This window comes from Branchiostoma lanceolatum, chromosome 3 (genome assembly GCF_035083965.1).
Source record: "Branchiostoma lanceolatum isolate klBraLanc5 chromosome 3, klBraLanc5.hap2, whole genome shotgun sequence".
In the NCBI taxonomy this organism is placed as follows: domain Eukaryota; kingdom Metazoa; phylum Chordata; class Leptocardii; order Amphioxiformes; family Branchiostomatidae; genus Branchiostoma; species Branchiostoma lanceolatum.
In genome coordinates this window covers 30,594,578-30,606,151 of record NC_089724.1, presented here as the reverse complement: position 1 = coordinate 30,606,151, position 11,574 = coordinate 30,594,578, and the positions used below count along the sequence as shown (strand labels likewise).

Here is an 11,574-nt window from a genome sequence, read left to right as displayed (position 1 = left end):
CATCCAAGTACTGACCGGACTCGACGTTGCTTAACTTCCGAGATCGAACGAGATCGGGTGTATTCAACGTGATATGGCGTAGGCGAAAGCTACAGTTTTGTTAGGCTACTTATAGAAAAAAAATGGAATGATTGACAGGAAAAAAAAAATAAAAGAGATGCCTACAGCATCCGGTGTTCCCAGGCGGTCTCCCATCCAAGTACTGACCGGACTCGACGTTGCTTAACTTCCGAGATCGAACGAGATCGGGTGTATTCAACGTGATATGGCCGTAGGCGAAAGCTACAGTTTTGTTAGGCTACTTATAGAAAAAAAATGGAATGATTGACAGGAAAAAAAAAAATAAAAAGAGATGCCTACAGCATCCGGTGTTCCCAGGCGGTCTCCCATCCAAGTACTGACCGGACTCGACGTTGCTTAACTTCCGAGATCGAACGAGATCGGGTGTATTCAACGTGATATGGCCGTAGGCGAAAGCTACAGTTTTGTTAGGCTACTTATAGAAAAAAAATGGAATGATTGACAGGAAAAAAAAAATAAAAAGAGATGCCTACAGCATCCGGTGTTCCCAGGCGGTCTCCCATCCAAGTACTGACCGGACTCGACGTTGCTTAACTTCCGAGATCGAACGAGATCGGGTGTATTCAACGTGATATGGCCGTAGGCGAAAGCTACAGTTTTGTTAGGCTACTTATAGAAAAAAAATGGAATGATTGACAGGAAAAAAAAAATAAAAAGAGATGCCTACAGCATCCGGTGTTCCCAGGCGGTCTCCCATCCAAGTACTGACCGGACTCGACGTTGCTTAACTTCCGAGATCGAACGAGATCGGGTGTATTCAACGTGATATGGCCGTAGGCGAAAGCTACAGTTTTGTTAGGCTACTTATAGAAAAAAAATGGAATGATTGACAGGAAAAAAAAAATAAAAAGAGATGCCTACAGCATCCGGTGTTCCCAGGCGGTCTCCCATCCAAGTACTGACCGGACTCGACGTTGCTTAACTTCCGAGATCGAACGAGATCGGGTGTATTCAACGTGATATGGCCGTAGGCGAAAGCTACAGTTTTGTTAGGCTACTTATAGAAAAAAAATGGAATGATTGACAGGAAAAAAAAATAAAAAGAGATGCCTACAGCATCCGGTGTTCCCAGGCGGTCTCCCATCCAAGTACTGACCGGACTCGACGTTGCTTAACTTCCGAGATCGAACGAGATCGGGTGTATTCAACGTGATATGCCGTAGGCGAAAGCTACAGTTTTGTTAGGCTACTTATAGAAAAAAAATGGAATGATTGACAGGAAAAAAAAAATAAAAAGAGATGCCTACAGCATCCGGTGTTCCCAGGCGGTCTCCCATCCAAGTACTGACCGGACTCGACGTTGCTTAACTTCCGAGATCGAACGAGATCGGGTGTATTCAACGTGATATGGCCGTAGGCGAAAGCTACAGTTTTGTTAGGCTACTTATAGAAAAAAAATGGAATGATTGACAGGAAAAAAAAAAATAAAAAGAGATGCCTACAGCATCCGGTGTTCCAGGCGGTCTCCATCCAAGTACTGACCGGACTCGACGTTGCTTAACTTCCGAGATCGAACGAGATCGGGTGTATTCAACGTGATATGGCCGTAGGCGAAAGCTACAGTTTTGTTAGGCTACTTATAGAAAAAAATGGAATGATTGACAGGAAAAAAAAATAAAAAGAGATGCCTACAGCATCCGGTGTTCCCAGGCGGTCTCCCATCCAAGTACTGACCGGACTCGACGTTGCTTAACTTCCGAGATCGAACGAGATCGGGTGTATTCAACGTGATATGGCCGTAGGCGAAAGCTACAGTTTGTTAGGCTACTTATAGAAAAAAAATGGAATGATTGACAGGAAAAAAAAAATAAAAAGAGATGCCTACAGCATCCGGTGTTCCCAGGCGGTCTCCCATCCAAGTACTGACCGGACTCGACGTTGCTTAACTTCGAGATCGAACGAGATCGGGTGTATTCAACGTGATATGGCCGTAGGCGAAAGCTACAGTTTTGTTAGGCTACTTATAGAAAAAAATGGAATGATTGACAGGAAAAAAAAATAAAAAGAGATGCCTACAGCATCCGGTGTTCCCAGGCGGTCTCCCATCCAAGTACTGACCGGACTCGACGTTGCTTAACTTCCGAGATCGAACGAGATCGGGTGTATTCAACGTGATATGGCCGTAGGCGAAAGCTACAGTTTTGTTAGGCTACTTATAGAAAAAAAATGGAATGATTGACAGGAAAAAAAAAATAAAAAGAGATGCCTACAGCATCCGGTGTTCCCAGGCGGTCTCCCATCCAAGTACTGACCGGACTCGACGTTGCTTAACTTCCGAGATCGAACGAGATCGGGTGTATTCAACGTGATATGGCCGTAGGCGAAAGCTACAGTTTTGTTAGGCTACTTATAGAAAAAAAATGGAATGATTGACAGGAAAAAAAAAATAAAAAGAGATGCCTACAGCATCCGGTGTTCCCAGGCGGTCTCCCATCCAAGTACTGACCGGACTCGACGTTGCTTAACTTCGAGATCGAACGAGATCGGGTGTATTCAACGTGATATGGCCGTAGGCGAAGCTACAGTTTTGTTAGGCTACTTATAGAAAAAAAATGGAATGATTGACAGGAAAAAAAAAATAAAAAGAGATGCCTACAGCATCCGGTGTTCCCAGGCGGTCTCCCATCCAAGTACTGACCGGACTCGACGTTGCTTAACTTCCGAGATCGAACGAGATCGGTGTATTCAACGTGATATGGCCGTAGGCGAAAGCTACAGTTTTGTTAGGCTACTTATAGAAAAAAAATGGAATGATTGACAGGAAAAAAAAAATAAAAAGAGATGCCTACAGCATCCGGTGTTCCCAGGCGGTCTCCCATCCAAGTACTGACCGGACTCGACGTTGCTTAACTTCCGAGATCGAACGAGATCGGGTGTATTCAACGTGATATGGCCGTAGGCGAAAGCTACAGTTTTGTTAGGCTACTTATAGAAAAAAAATGGAATGATTGACAGGAAAAAAAAATAAAAAGAGATGCCTACAGCATCCGGTGTTCCCAGGCGGTCTCCCATCCAAGTACTGACCGGACTCGACGTTGCTTAACTTCCGAGATCGAACGAGATCGGGTGTATTCAACGTGATATGGCCGTAGGCGAAAGCTACAGTTTTGTTAGGCTACTTATAGAAAAAAAATGGAATGATTGACAGGAAAAAAAAAATAAAAAGAGATGCCTACAGCATCCGGTGTTCCCAGGCGGTCTCCCATCCAAGTACTGACCGGACTCGACGTTGCTTAACTTCCGAGATCGAACGAGATCGGGTGTATTCAACGTGATATGGCCGTAGGCGAAAGCTACAGTTTTGTTAGGCTACTTATAGAAAAAAAATGGAATGATTGACAGGAAAAAAAAAATAAAAAGAGATGCCTACAGCATCCGGTGTTCCCAGGCGGTCTCCCATCCAAGTACTGACCGGACTCGACGTTGCTTAACTTCCGAGATCGAACGAGATCGGGTGTATTCAACGTGATATGGCCGTAGGCGAAAGCTACAGTTTTGTTAGGCTACTTATAGAAAAAAAATGGAATGATTGACAGGAAAAAAAAAATAAAAAGAGATGCCTACAGCATCCGGTGTTCCCAGGCGGTCTCCCATCCAAGTACTGACCGGACTCGACGTTGCTTAACTTCCGAGATCGAACGAGATCGGGTGTATTCAACGTGATATGGCCGTAGGCGAAAGCTACAGTTTTGTTAGGCTACTTATAGAAAAAAAATGGAATGATTGACAGGAAAAAAAAAATAAAAGAGATGCCTACAGCATCCGGTGTTCCCAGGCGGTCTCCCATCCAAGTACTGACCGGACTCGACGTTGCTTAACTTCCGAGATCGAACGAGATCGGGTGTATTCAACGTGATATGGCCGTAGGCGAAAGCTACAGTTTTGTTAGGCTACTTATAGAAAAAAATGGAATGATTGACAGGAAAAAAAAATAAAAAGAGATGCCTACAGCATCCGGTGTTCCCAGGCGGTCTCCCATCCAAGTACTGACCGGACTCGACGTTGCTTAACTTCCGAGATCGAACGAGATCGGGTGTATTCAACGTGATATGGCCGTAGGCGAAAGCTACAGTTTTGTTAGGCTACTTATAGAAAAAAAATGGAATGATTGACAGGAAAAAAAAAATAAAAAGAGATGCCTACAGCATCCGGTGTTCCCAGGCGGTCTCCCATCCAAGTACTGACCGGACTCGACGTTGCTTAACTTCCGAGATCGAACGAGATCGGGTGTATTCAACGTGATATGGCCGTAGGCGAAAGCTACAGTTTTGTTAGGCTACTTATAGAAAAAAAATGGAATGATTGACAGGAAAAAAAAATAAAAAGAGATGCCTACAGCATCCGGTGTTCCCAGGCGGTCTCCCATCCAAGTACTGACCGGACTCGACGTTGCTTAACTTCCGAGATCGAACGAGATCGGGTGTATTCAACGTGATATGGCCGTAGGCGAAAGCTACAGTTTTGTTAGGCTACTTATAGAAAAAAAATGGAATGATTGACAGGAAAAAAAAAATAAAAAGAGATGCCTACAGCATCCGGTGTTCCCAGGCGGTCTCCCATCCAAGTACTGACCGGACTCGACGTTGCTTAACTTCCGAGATCGAACGAGATCGGGTGTATTCAACGTGATATGGCCGTAGGCGAAAGCTACAGTTTTGTTAGGCTACTTATAGAAAAAAAATGGAATGATTGACAGGAAAAAAAAAATAAAAAGAGATGCCTACAGCATCCGGTGTTCCCAGGCGGTCTCCCATCCAAGTACTGACCGGACTCGACGTTGCTTAACTTCCGAGATCGAACGAGATCGGGTGTATTCAACGTGATATGGCCGTAGGCGAAAGCTACAGTTTTGTTAGGCTACTTATAGAAAAAAAATGGAATGATTGACAGGAAAAAAAAAATAAAAAGAGATGCCTACAGCATCCGGTGTTCCCAGGCGGTCTCCCATCCAAGTACTGACCGGACTCGACGTTGCTTAACTTCCGAGATCGAACGAGATCGGGTGTATTCAACGTGATATGGCCGTAGGCGAAAGCTACAGTTTTGTTAGGCTACTTATAGAAAAAAAATGGAATGATTGACAGGAAAAAAAAAATAAAAAGAGATGCCTACAGCATCCGGTGTTCCCAGGCGGTCTCCCATCCAAGTACTGACCGGACTCGACGTTGCTTAACTTCCGAGATCGAACGAGATCGGGTGTATTCAACGTGATATGGCCGTAGGCGAAAGCTACAGTTTTGTTAGGCTACTTATAGAAAAAAAATGGAATGATTGACAGGAAAAAAAAAATAAAAAGAGATGCCTACAGCATCCGGTGTTCCCAGGCGGTCTCCCATCCAAGTACTGACCGGACTCGACGTTGCTTAACTTCCGAGATCGAACGAGATCGGGTGTATTCAACGTGATATGGCCGTAGGCGAAAGCTACAGTTTTGTTAGGCTACTTATAGAAAAAAAATGGAATGATTGACAGGAAAAAAAAAATAAAAAGAGATGCCTACAGCATCCGGTGTTCCCAGGCGGTCTCCCATCCAAGTACTGACCGGACTCGACGTTGCTTAACTTCCGAGATCGAACGAGATCGGGTGTATTCAACGTGATATGGCCGTAGGCGAAAGCTACAGTTTTGTTAGGCTACTTATAGAAAAAAAAATGGAATGATTGACAGGAAAAAAAAATAAAAAGAGATGCCTACAGCATCCGGTGTTCCCAGGCGGTCTCCCATCCAAGTACTGACCGGACTCGACGTTGCTTAACTTCCGAGATCGAACGAGATCGGGTGTATTCAACGTGATATGGCCGTAGGCGAAAGCTACAGTTTTGTTAGGCTACTTATAGAAAAAAAATGGAATGATTGACAGGAAAAAAAAATAAAAAGAGATGCCTACAGCATCCGGTGTTCCCAGGCGGTCTCCCATCCAAGTACTGACCGGACTCGACGTTGCTTAACTTCCGAGATCGAACGAGATCGGGTGTATTCAACGTGATATGGCCGTAGGCGAAAGCTACAGTTTTGTTAGGCTACTTATAGAAAAAAAATGGAATGATTGACAGGAAAAAAAAAATAAAAAGAGATGCCTACAGCATCCGGTGTTCCCAGGCGGTCTCCCATCCAAGTACTGACCGGACTCGACGTTGCTTAACTTCCGAGATCGAACGAGATCGGGTGTATTCAACGTGATATGGCCGTAGGCGAAAGCTACAGTTTTGTTAGGCTACTTATAGAAAAAAAATGGAATGATTGACAGGAAAAAAAAAATAAAAGAGATGCCTACAGCATCCGGTGTTCCCAGGCGGTCTCCCATCCAAGTACTGACCGGACTCGACGTTGCTTAACTTCCGAGATCGAACGAGATCGGGTGTATTCAACGTGATATGGCCGTAGGCGAAAGCTACAGTTTTGTTAGGCTACTTATAGAAAAAAAATGGAATGATTGACAGGAAAAAAAAATAAAAAGAGATGCCTACAGCATCCGGTGTTCCCAGGCGGTCTCCCATCCAAGTACTGACCGGACTCGACGTTGCTTAACTTCCGAGATCGAACGAGATCGGGTGTATTCAACGTGATATGGCCGTAGGCGAAAGCTACAGTTTTGTTAGGCTACTTATAGAAAAAAAATGGAATGATTGACAGGAAAAAAAAAATAAAAAGAGATGCCTACAGCATCCGGTGTTCCCAGGCGGTCTCCCATCCAAGTACTGACCGGACTCGACGTTGCTTAACTTCCGAGATCGAACGAGATCGGGTGTATTCAACGTGATATGGCCGTAGGCGAAAGCTACAGTTTTGTTAGGCTACTTATAGAAAAAAAATGGAATGATTGACAGGAAAAAAAAAATAAAAAGAGATGCCTACAGCATCCGGTGTTCCCAGGCGGTCTCCCATCCAAGTACTGACCGGACTCGACGTTGCTTAACTTCCGAGATCGAACGAGATCGGGTGTATTCAACGTGATATGGCCGTAGGCGAAAGCTACAGTTTTGTTAGGCTACTTATAGAAAAAAATGGAATGATTGACAGGAAAAAAAAAATAAAAAGAGATGCCTACAGCATCCGGTGTTCCCAGGCGGTCTCCCATCCAAGTACTGACCGGACTCGACGTTGCTTAACTTCCGAGATCGAACGAGATCGGGTGTATTCAACGTGATATGGCCGTAGGCGAAAGCTACAGTTTTGTTAGGCTACTTATAGAAAAAAAATGGAATGATTGACAGGAAAAAAAAAATAAAAAGAGATGCCTACAGCATCCGGTGTTCCCAGGCGGTCTCCCATCCAAGTACTGACCGGACTCGACGTTGCTTAACTTCCGAGATCGAACGAGATCGGGTGTATTCAACGTGATATGGCCGTAGGCGAAAGCTACAGTTTTGTTAGGCTACTTATAGAAAAAAAATGGAATGATTGACAGGAAAAAAAAAATAAAAAGAGATGCCTACAGCATCCGGTGTTCCCAGGCGGTCTCCCATCCAAGTACTGACCGGACTCGACGTTGCTTAACTTCCGAGATCGAACGAGATCGGGTGTATTCAACGTGATATGGCCGTAGGCGAAAGCTACAGTTTTGTTAGGCTACTTATAGAAAAAAAATGGAATGATTGACAGGAAAAAAAAATAAAAAGAGATGCCTACAGCATCCGGTGTTCCCAGGCGGTCTCCCATCCAAGTACTGACCGGACTCGACGTTGCTTAACTTCCGAGATCGAACGAGATCGGGTGTATTCAACGTGATATGGCCGTAGGCGAAAGCTACAGTTTTGTTAGGCTACTTATAGAAAAAAAATGGAATGATTGACAGGAAAAAAAAAATAAAAAGAGATGCCTACAGCATCCGGTGTTCCCAGGCGGTCTCCCATCCAAGTACTGACCGGACTCGACGTTGCTTAACTTCCGAGATCGAACGAGATCGGGTGTATTCAACGTGATATGGCCGTAGGCGAAAGCTACAGTTTTGTTAGGCTACTTATAGAAAAAAAATGGAATGATTGACAGGAAAAAAAAAATAAAAAGAGATGCCTACAGCATCCGGTGTTCCCAGGCGGTCTCCCATCCAAGTACTGACCGGACTCGACGTTGCTTAACTTCCGAGATCGAACGAGATCGGGTGTATTCAACGTGATATGGCCGTAGGCGAAAGCTACAGTTTTGTTAGGCTACTTATAGAAAAAAAATGGAATGATTGACAGGAAAAAAAAATAAAAAGAGATGCCTACAGCATCCGGTGTTCCCAGGCGGTCTCCCATCCAAGTACTGACCGGACTCGACGTTGCTTAACTTCCGAGATCGAACGAGATCGGGTGTATTCAACGTGATATGGCCGTAGGCGAAAGCTACAGTTTTGTTAGGCTACTTATAGAAAAAAAATGGAATGATTGACAGGAAAAAAAAATAAAAAGAGATGCCTACAGCATCCGGTGTTCCCAGGCGGTCTCCCATCCAAGTACTGACCGGACTCGACGTTGCTTAACTTCCGAGATCGAACGAGATCGGGTGTATTCAACGTGATATGGCCGTAGGCGAAAGCTACAGTTTTGTTAGGCTACTTATAGAAAAAAAATGGAATGATTGACAGGAAAAAAAAAATAAAAAGAGATGCCTACAGCATCCGGTGTTCCCAGGCGGTCTCCCATCCAAGTACTGACCGGACTCGACGTTGCTTAACTTCCGAGATCGAACGAGATCGGGTGTATTCAACGTGATATGGCCGTAGGCGAAAGCTACAGTTTGTTAGGCTACTTATAGAAAAAAAATGGAATGATTGACAGGAAAAAAAAAATAAAAAGAGATGCCTACAGCATCCGGTGTTCCCAGGCGGTCTCCCATCCAAGTACTGACCGGACTCGACGTTGCTTAACTTCCGAGATCGAACGAGATCGGGTGTATTCAACGTGATATGGCCGTAGGCGAAAGCTACAGTTTTGTTAGGCTACTTATAGAAAAAAAATGGAATGATTGACAGGAAAAAAAAAATAAAAAGAGATGCCTACAGCATCCGGTGTTCCCAGGCGGTCTCCCATCCAAGTACTGACCGGACTCGACGTTGCTTAACTTCCGAGATCGAACGAGATCGGGTGTATTCAACGTGATATGGCCGTAGGCGAAAGCTACAGTTTTGTTAGGCTACTTATAGAAAAAAAATGGAATGATTGACAGGAAAAAAAAAATAAAAAGAGATGCCTACAGCATCCGGTGTTCCCAGGCGGTCTCCCATCCAAGTACTGACCGGACTCGACGTTGCTTAACTTCCGAGATCGAACGAGATCGGGTGTATTCAACGTGATATGGCCGTAGGCGAAAGCTACAGTTTTGTTAGGCTACTTATAGAAAAAAAATGGAATGATTGACAGGAAAAAAAAAATAAAAAGAGATGCCTACAGCATCCGGTGTTCCCAGGCGGTCTCCCATCCAAGTACTGACCGGACTCGACGTTGCTTAACTTCCGAGATCGAACGAGATCGGGTGTATTCAACGTGATATGGCCGTAGGCGAAAGCTACAGTTTTGTTAGGCTACTTATAGAAAAAAATGGAATGATTGACAGGAAAAAAAAAATAAAAAGAGATGCCTACAGCATCCGGTGTTCCCAGGCGGTCTCCCATCCAAGTACTGACCGGACTCGACGTTGCTTAACTTCCGAGATCGAACGAGATCGGGTGTATTCAACGTGATATGGCCGTAGGCGAAAGCTACAGTTTTGTTAGGCTACTTATAGAAAAAAAATGGAATGATTGACAGGAAAAAAAAAATAAAAAGAGATGCCTACAGCATCCGGTGTTCCCAGGCGGTCTCCCATCCAAGTACTGACCGGACTCGACGTTGCTTAACTTCCGAGATCGAACGAGATCGGGTGTATTCAACGTGATATGGCCGTAGGCGAAAGCTACAGTTTTGTTAGGCTACTTATAGAAAAAAAATGGAATGATTGACAGGAAAAAAAAAATAAAAAGAGATGCCTACAGCATCCGGTGTTCCCAGGCGGTCTCCCATCCAAGTACTGACCGGACTCGACGTTGCTTAACTTCCGAGATCGAACGAGATCGGGTGTATTCAACGTGATATGGCCGTAGGCGAAAGCTACAGTTTTGTTAGGCTACTTATAGAAAAAAAATGGAATGATTGACAGGAAAAAAAAAATAAAAAGAGATGCCTACAGCATCCGGTGTTCCCAGGCGGTCTCCCATCCAAGTACTGACCGGACTCGACGTTGCTTAACTTCCGAGATCGAACGAGATCGGGTGTATTCAACGTGATATGGCCGTAGGCGAAAGCTACAGTTTTGTTAGGCTACTTATAGAAAAAAAATGGAATGATTGACAGGAAAAAAAAAATAAAAAGAGATGCCTACAGCATCCGGTGTTCCCAGGCGGTCTCCCATCCAAGTACTGACCGGACTCGACGTTGCTTAACTTCCGAGATCGAACGAGATCGGGTGTATTCAACGTGATATGGCCGTAGGCGAAAGCTACAGTTTTGTTAGGCTACTTATAGAAAAAAAATGGAATGATTGACAGGAAAAAAAAAATAAAAAGAGATGCCTACAGCATCCGGTGTTCCCAGGCGGTCTCCCATCCAAGTACTGACCGGACTCGACGTTGCTTAACTTCCGAGATCGAACGAGATCGGGTGTATTCAACGTGATATGGCCGTAGGCGAAAGCTACAGTTTTGTTAGGCTACTTATAGAAAAAAAATGGAATGATTGACAGGAAAAAAAAAATAAAAAGAGATGCCTACAGCATCCGGTGTTCCCAGGCGGTCTCCCATCCAAGTACTGACCGGACTCGACGTTGCTTAACTTCCGAGATCGAACGAGATCGGGTGTATTCAACGTGATATGGCCGTAGGCGAAAGCTACAGTTTTGTTAGGCTACTTATAGAAAAAAAATGGAATGATTGACAGGAAAAAAAAAATAAAAAGAGATGCCTACAGCATCCGGTGTTCCCAGGCGGTCTCCCATCCAAGTACTGACCGGACTCGACGTTGCTTAACTTCCGAGATCGAACGAGATCGGGTGTATTCAACGTGATATGGCCGTAGGCGAAAGCTACAGTTTTGTTAGGCTACTTATAGAAAAAAAATGGAATGATTGACAGGAAAAAAAAAATAAAAAGAGATGCCTACAGCATCCGGTGTTCCCAGGCGGTCTCCCATCCAAGTACTGACCGGACTCGACGTTGCTTAACTTCCGAGATCGAACGAGATCGGGTGTATTCAACGTGATATGGCCGTAGGCGAAAGCTACAGTTTTGTTAGGCTACTTATAGAAAAAAAATGGAATGATTGACAGGAAAAAAAAAATAAAAAGAGATGCCTACAGCATCCGGTGTTCCCAGGCGGTCTCCCATCCAAGTACTGACCGGACTCGACGTTGCTTAACTTCCGAGATCGAACGAGATCGGGTGTATTCAACGTGATATGGCCGTAGGCGAAAGCTACAGTTTTGTTAGGCTACTTATAGAAAAAAAATGGAATGATTGACAGGAAAAAAAAAATAAAA

The 11,574-nt window shown here is 44.3% G+C and overlaps 59 non-coding genes across 59 annotated transcripts; all 59 read right to left on the bottom strand.

The window, feature by feature from the left end:
* Positions 1–158: 158 nt before the first annotated feature.
* On the bottom strand, positions 159–277 carry LOC136431753 (5S ribosomal RNA). Its single transcript, XR_010755296.1, has one exon. It is a non-coding gene; the product is annotated as a 5S ribosomal RNA (ribosomal RNA).
* Positions 278–353: 76 nt separating this feature from the next.
* On the bottom strand, positions 354–472 carry LOC136431752 (5S ribosomal RNA). The gene has a single exon (XR_010755295.1). It is a non-coding gene; the product is annotated as a 5S ribosomal RNA (ribosomal RNA).
* Positions 473–547: 75 nt separating this feature from the next.
* On the bottom strand, positions 548–666 carry LOC136431751 (5S ribosomal RNA). Its single transcript, XR_010755294.1, has one exon. It is a non-coding gene; the product is annotated as a 5S ribosomal RNA (ribosomal RNA).
* A 75-nt stretch (positions 667–741) lies between these two features.
* LOC136431750 (5S ribosomal RNA) lies at positions 742–860 on the bottom strand. The gene has a single exon (XR_010755293.1). It is a non-coding gene; the product is annotated as a 5S ribosomal RNA (ribosomal RNA).
* A 75-nt stretch (positions 861–935) lies between these two features.
* LOC136431749 (5S ribosomal RNA) lies at positions 936–1,054 on the bottom strand. Its single transcript, XR_010755292.1, has one exon. It is a non-coding gene; the product is annotated as a 5S ribosomal RNA (ribosomal RNA).
* A 74-nt stretch (positions 1,055–1,128) lies between these two features.
* Positions 1,129–1,246, bottom strand: LOC136431848 (5S ribosomal RNA). The gene has a single exon (XR_010755388.1). It is a non-coding gene; the product is annotated as a 5S ribosomal RNA (ribosomal RNA).
* Positions 1,247–1,321: 75 nt separating this feature from the next.
* LOC136431747 (5S ribosomal RNA) lies at positions 1,322–1,440 on the bottom strand. The gene has a single exon (XR_010755290.1). It is a non-coding gene; the product is annotated as a 5S ribosomal RNA (ribosomal RNA).
* Positions 1,441–1,516: 76 nt separating this feature from the next.
* On the bottom strand, positions 1,517–1,633 carry LOC136431857 (5S ribosomal RNA). Its single transcript, XR_010755396.1, has one exon. It is a non-coding gene; the product is annotated as a 5S ribosomal RNA (ribosomal RNA).
* A 73-nt stretch (positions 1,634–1,706) lies between these two features.
* Positions 1,707–1,825, bottom strand: LOC136431746 (5S ribosomal RNA). Its single transcript, XR_010755289.1, has one exon. It is a non-coding gene; the product is annotated as a 5S ribosomal RNA (ribosomal RNA).
* A 74-nt stretch (positions 1,826–1,899) lies between these two features.
* LOC136431855 (5S ribosomal RNA) lies at positions 1,900–2,017 on the bottom strand. Its single transcript, XR_010755394.1, has one exon. It is a non-coding gene; the product is annotated as a 5S ribosomal RNA (ribosomal RNA).
* Positions 2,018–2,090: 73 nt separating this feature from the next.
* On the bottom strand, positions 2,091–2,209 carry LOC136431745 (5S ribosomal RNA). Its single transcript, XR_010755288.1, has one exon. It is a non-coding gene; the product is annotated as a 5S ribosomal RNA (ribosomal RNA).
* Positions 2,210–2,284: 75 nt separating this feature from the next.
* On the bottom strand, positions 2,285–2,403 carry LOC136431744 (5S ribosomal RNA). The gene has a single exon (XR_010755287.1). It is a non-coding gene; the product is annotated as a 5S ribosomal RNA (ribosomal RNA).
* Positions 2,404–2,478: 75 nt separating this feature from the next.
* Positions 2,479–2,596, bottom strand: LOC136431854 (5S ribosomal RNA). Its single transcript, XR_010755393.1, has one exon. It is a non-coding gene; the product is annotated as a 5S ribosomal RNA (ribosomal RNA).
* Positions 2,597–2,670: 74 nt separating this feature from the next.
* Positions 2,671–2,788, bottom strand: LOC136431844 (5S ribosomal RNA). The gene has a single exon (XR_010755384.1). It is a non-coding gene; the product is annotated as a 5S ribosomal RNA (ribosomal RNA).
* A 75-nt stretch (positions 2,789–2,863) lies between these two features.
* Positions 2,864–2,982, bottom strand: LOC136431743 (5S ribosomal RNA). The gene has a single exon (XR_010755286.1). It is a non-coding gene; the product is annotated as a 5S ribosomal RNA (ribosomal RNA).
* Positions 2,983–3,056: 74 nt separating this feature from the next.
* On the bottom strand, positions 3,057–3,175 carry LOC136431742 (5S ribosomal RNA). The gene has a single exon (XR_010755285.1). It is a non-coding gene; the product is annotated as a 5S ribosomal RNA (ribosomal RNA).
* A 75-nt stretch (positions 3,176–3,250) lies between these two features.
* Positions 3,251–3,369, bottom strand: LOC136431741 (5S ribosomal RNA). Its single transcript, XR_010755284.1, has one exon. It is a non-coding gene; the product is annotated as a 5S ribosomal RNA (ribosomal RNA).
* Positions 3,370–3,444: 75 nt separating this feature from the next.
* LOC136431740 (5S ribosomal RNA) lies at positions 3,445–3,563 on the bottom strand. The gene has a single exon (XR_010755283.1). It is a non-coding gene; the product is annotated as a 5S ribosomal RNA (ribosomal RNA).
* A 75-nt stretch (positions 3,564–3,638) lies between these two features.
* LOC136431739 (5S ribosomal RNA) lies at positions 3,639–3,757 on the bottom strand. Its single transcript, XR_010755282.1, has one exon. It is a non-coding gene; the product is annotated as a 5S ribosomal RNA (ribosomal RNA).
* Positions 3,758–3,831: 74 nt separating this feature from the next.
* On the bottom strand, positions 3,832–3,950 carry LOC136431738 (5S ribosomal RNA). The gene has a single exon (XR_010755281.1). It is a non-coding gene; the product is annotated as a 5S ribosomal RNA (ribosomal RNA).
* A 73-nt stretch (positions 3,951–4,023) lies between these two features.
* Positions 4,024–4,142, bottom strand: LOC136431736 (5S ribosomal RNA). The gene has a single exon (XR_010755279.1). It is a non-coding gene; the product is annotated as a 5S ribosomal RNA (ribosomal RNA).
* A 75-nt stretch (positions 4,143–4,217) lies between these two features.
* On the bottom strand, positions 4,218–4,336 carry LOC136431735 (5S ribosomal RNA). The gene has a single exon (XR_010755278.1). It is a non-coding gene; the product is annotated as a 5S ribosomal RNA (ribosomal RNA).
* Positions 4,337–4,410: 74 nt separating this feature from the next.
* LOC136431734 (5S ribosomal RNA) lies at positions 4,411–4,529 on the bottom strand. Its single transcript, XR_010755277.1, has one exon. It is a non-coding gene; the product is annotated as a 5S ribosomal RNA (ribosomal RNA).
* A 75-nt stretch (positions 4,530–4,604) lies between these two features.
* LOC136431733 (5S ribosomal RNA) lies at positions 4,605–4,723 on the bottom strand. The gene has a single exon (XR_010755276.1). It is a non-coding gene; the product is annotated as a 5S ribosomal RNA (ribosomal RNA).
* Positions 4,724–4,798: 75 nt separating this feature from the next.
* LOC136431732 (5S ribosomal RNA) lies at positions 4,799–4,917 on the bottom strand. The gene has a single exon (XR_010755275.1). It is a non-coding gene; the product is annotated as a 5S ribosomal RNA (ribosomal RNA).
* Positions 4,918–4,992: 75 nt separating this feature from the next.
* Positions 4,993–5,111, bottom strand: LOC136431731 (5S ribosomal RNA). The gene has a single exon (XR_010755274.1). It is a non-coding gene; the product is annotated as a 5S ribosomal RNA (ribosomal RNA).
* Positions 5,112–5,186: 75 nt separating this feature from the next.
* Positions 5,187–5,305, bottom strand: LOC136431730 (5S ribosomal RNA). Its single transcript, XR_010755273.1, has one exon. It is a non-coding gene; the product is annotated as a 5S ribosomal RNA (ribosomal RNA).
* A 75-nt stretch (positions 5,306–5,380) lies between these two features.
* On the bottom strand, positions 5,381–5,499 carry LOC136431729 (5S ribosomal RNA). The gene has a single exon (XR_010755272.1). It is a non-coding gene; the product is annotated as a 5S ribosomal RNA (ribosomal RNA).
* A 75-nt stretch (positions 5,500–5,574) lies between these two features.
* LOC136431728 (5S ribosomal RNA) lies at positions 5,575–5,693 on the bottom strand. Its single transcript, XR_010755271.1, has one exon. It is a non-coding gene; the product is annotated as a 5S ribosomal RNA (ribosomal RNA).
* A 75-nt stretch (positions 5,694–5,768) lies between these two features.
* LOC136431727 (5S ribosomal RNA) lies at positions 5,769–5,887 on the bottom strand. Its single transcript, XR_010755270.1, has one exon. It is a non-coding gene; the product is annotated as a 5S ribosomal RNA (ribosomal RNA).
* Positions 5,888–5,961: 74 nt separating this feature from the next.
* Positions 5,962–6,080, bottom strand: LOC136431724 (5S ribosomal RNA). The gene has a single exon (XR_010755268.1). It is a non-coding gene; the product is annotated as a 5S ribosomal RNA (ribosomal RNA).
* Positions 6,081–6,155: 75 nt separating this feature from the next.
* Positions 6,156–6,274, bottom strand: LOC136431723 (5S ribosomal RNA). Its single transcript, XR_010755267.1, has one exon. It is a non-coding gene; the product is annotated as a 5S ribosomal RNA (ribosomal RNA).
* Positions 6,275–6,348: 74 nt separating this feature from the next.
* Positions 6,349–6,467, bottom strand: LOC136431722 (5S ribosomal RNA). The gene has a single exon (XR_010755266.1). It is a non-coding gene; the product is annotated as a 5S ribosomal RNA (ribosomal RNA).
* A 74-nt stretch (positions 6,468–6,541) lies between these two features.
* LOC136431721 (5S ribosomal RNA) lies at positions 6,542–6,660 on the bottom strand. The gene has a single exon (XR_010755265.1). It is a non-coding gene; the product is annotated as a 5S ribosomal RNA (ribosomal RNA).
* Positions 6,661–6,735: 75 nt separating this feature from the next.
* Positions 6,736–6,854, bottom strand: LOC136431720 (5S ribosomal RNA). Its single transcript, XR_010755264.1, has one exon. It is a non-coding gene; the product is annotated as a 5S ribosomal RNA (ribosomal RNA).
* Positions 6,855–6,929: 75 nt separating this feature from the next.
* LOC136431719 (5S ribosomal RNA) lies at positions 6,930–7,048 on the bottom strand. Its single transcript, XR_010755263.1, has one exon. It is a non-coding gene; the product is annotated as a 5S ribosomal RNA (ribosomal RNA).
* A 74-nt stretch (positions 7,049–7,122) lies between these two features.
* Positions 7,123–7,241, bottom strand: LOC136431718 (5S ribosomal RNA). Its single transcript, XR_010755262.1, has one exon. It is a non-coding gene; the product is annotated as a 5S ribosomal RNA (ribosomal RNA).
* A 75-nt stretch (positions 7,242–7,316) lies between these two features.
* LOC136431717 (5S ribosomal RNA) lies at positions 7,317–7,435 on the bottom strand. The gene has a single exon (XR_010755261.1). It is a non-coding gene; the product is annotated as a 5S ribosomal RNA (ribosomal RNA).
* A 75-nt stretch (positions 7,436–7,510) lies between these two features.
* On the bottom strand, positions 7,511–7,629 carry LOC136431716 (5S ribosomal RNA). The gene has a single exon (XR_010755260.1). It is a non-coding gene; the product is annotated as a 5S ribosomal RNA (ribosomal RNA).
* Positions 7,630–7,703: 74 nt separating this feature from the next.
* On the bottom strand, positions 7,704–7,822 carry LOC136431715 (5S ribosomal RNA). The gene has a single exon (XR_010755259.1). It is a non-coding gene; the product is annotated as a 5S ribosomal RNA (ribosomal RNA).
* A 75-nt stretch (positions 7,823–7,897) lies between these two features.
* On the bottom strand, positions 7,898–8,016 carry LOC136431713 (5S ribosomal RNA). The gene has a single exon (XR_010755257.1). It is a non-coding gene; the product is annotated as a 5S ribosomal RNA (ribosomal RNA).
* A 75-nt stretch (positions 8,017–8,091) lies between these two features.
* LOC136431712 (5S ribosomal RNA) lies at positions 8,092–8,210 on the bottom strand. Its single transcript, XR_010755256.1, has one exon. It is a non-coding gene; the product is annotated as a 5S ribosomal RNA (ribosomal RNA).
* Positions 8,211–8,284: 74 nt separating this feature from the next.
* LOC136431711 (5S ribosomal RNA) lies at positions 8,285–8,403 on the bottom strand. The gene has a single exon (XR_010755255.1). It is a non-coding gene; the product is annotated as a 5S ribosomal RNA (ribosomal RNA).
* A 74-nt stretch (positions 8,404–8,477) lies between these two features.
* Positions 8,478–8,596, bottom strand: LOC136431710 (5S ribosomal RNA). The gene has a single exon (XR_010755254.1). It is a non-coding gene; the product is annotated as a 5S ribosomal RNA (ribosomal RNA).
* A 75-nt stretch (positions 8,597–8,671) lies between these two features.
* Positions 8,672–8,790, bottom strand: LOC136431708 (5S ribosomal RNA). Its single transcript, XR_010755253.1, has one exon. It is a non-coding gene; the product is annotated as a 5S ribosomal RNA (ribosomal RNA).
* Positions 8,791–8,864: 74 nt separating this feature from the next.
* Positions 8,865–8,983, bottom strand: LOC136431707 (5S ribosomal RNA). The gene has a single exon (XR_010755252.1). It is a non-coding gene; the product is annotated as a 5S ribosomal RNA (ribosomal RNA).
* Positions 8,984–9,058: 75 nt separating this feature from the next.
* On the bottom strand, positions 9,059–9,177 carry LOC136431706 (5S ribosomal RNA). The gene has a single exon (XR_010755251.1). It is a non-coding gene; the product is annotated as a 5S ribosomal RNA (ribosomal RNA).
* A 75-nt stretch (positions 9,178–9,252) lies between these two features.
* On the bottom strand, positions 9,253–9,371 carry LOC136431705 (5S ribosomal RNA). Its single transcript, XR_010755250.1, has one exon. It is a non-coding gene; the product is annotated as a 5S ribosomal RNA (ribosomal RNA).
* A 75-nt stretch (positions 9,372–9,446) lies between these two features.
* LOC136431704 (5S ribosomal RNA) lies at positions 9,447–9,565 on the bottom strand. The gene has a single exon (XR_010755249.1). It is a non-coding gene; the product is annotated as a 5S ribosomal RNA (ribosomal RNA).
* A 74-nt stretch (positions 9,566–9,639) lies between these two features.
* Positions 9,640–9,758, bottom strand: LOC136431703 (5S ribosomal RNA). Its single transcript, XR_010755248.1, has one exon. It is a non-coding gene; the product is annotated as a 5S ribosomal RNA (ribosomal RNA).
* A 75-nt stretch (positions 9,759–9,833) lies between these two features.
* Positions 9,834–9,952, bottom strand: LOC136431701 (5S ribosomal RNA). Its single transcript, XR_010755246.1, has one exon. It is a non-coding gene; the product is annotated as a 5S ribosomal RNA (ribosomal RNA).
* Positions 9,953–10,027: 75 nt separating this feature from the next.
* On the bottom strand, positions 10,028–10,146 carry LOC136431700 (5S ribosomal RNA). The gene has a single exon (XR_010755245.1). It is a non-coding gene; the product is annotated as a 5S ribosomal RNA (ribosomal RNA).
* Positions 10,147–10,221: 75 nt separating this feature from the next.
* On the bottom strand, positions 10,222–10,340 carry LOC136431699 (5S ribosomal RNA). Its single transcript, XR_010755244.1, has one exon. It is a non-coding gene; the product is annotated as a 5S ribosomal RNA (ribosomal RNA).
* Positions 10,341–10,415: 75 nt separating this feature from the next.
* Positions 10,416–10,534, bottom strand: LOC136431698 (5S ribosomal RNA). Its single transcript, XR_010755243.1, has one exon. It is a non-coding gene; the product is annotated as a 5S ribosomal RNA (ribosomal RNA).
* Positions 10,535–10,609: 75 nt separating this feature from the next.
* Positions 10,610–10,728, bottom strand: LOC136431697 (5S ribosomal RNA). The gene has a single exon (XR_010755242.1). It is a non-coding gene; the product is annotated as a 5S ribosomal RNA (ribosomal RNA).
* Positions 10,729–10,803: 75 nt separating this feature from the next.
* On the bottom strand, positions 10,804–10,922 carry LOC136431696 (5S ribosomal RNA). Its single transcript, XR_010755241.1, has one exon. It is a non-coding gene; the product is annotated as a 5S ribosomal RNA (ribosomal RNA).
* A 75-nt stretch (positions 10,923–10,997) lies between these two features.
* On the bottom strand, positions 10,998–11,116 carry LOC136431695 (5S ribosomal RNA). Its single transcript, XR_010755240.1, has one exon. It is a non-coding gene; the product is annotated as a 5S ribosomal RNA (ribosomal RNA).
* Positions 11,117–11,191: 75 nt separating this feature from the next.
* On the bottom strand, positions 11,192–11,310 carry LOC136431694 (5S ribosomal RNA). The gene has a single exon (XR_010755239.1). It is a non-coding gene; the product is annotated as a 5S ribosomal RNA (ribosomal RNA).
* Positions 11,311–11,385: 75 nt separating this feature from the next.
* LOC136431693 (5S ribosomal RNA) lies at positions 11,386–11,504 on the bottom strand. Its single transcript, XR_010755238.1, has one exon. It is a non-coding gene; the product is annotated as a 5S ribosomal RNA (ribosomal RNA).
* Between the last annotated feature and the right edge of the window lie 70 nt (positions 11,505–11,574).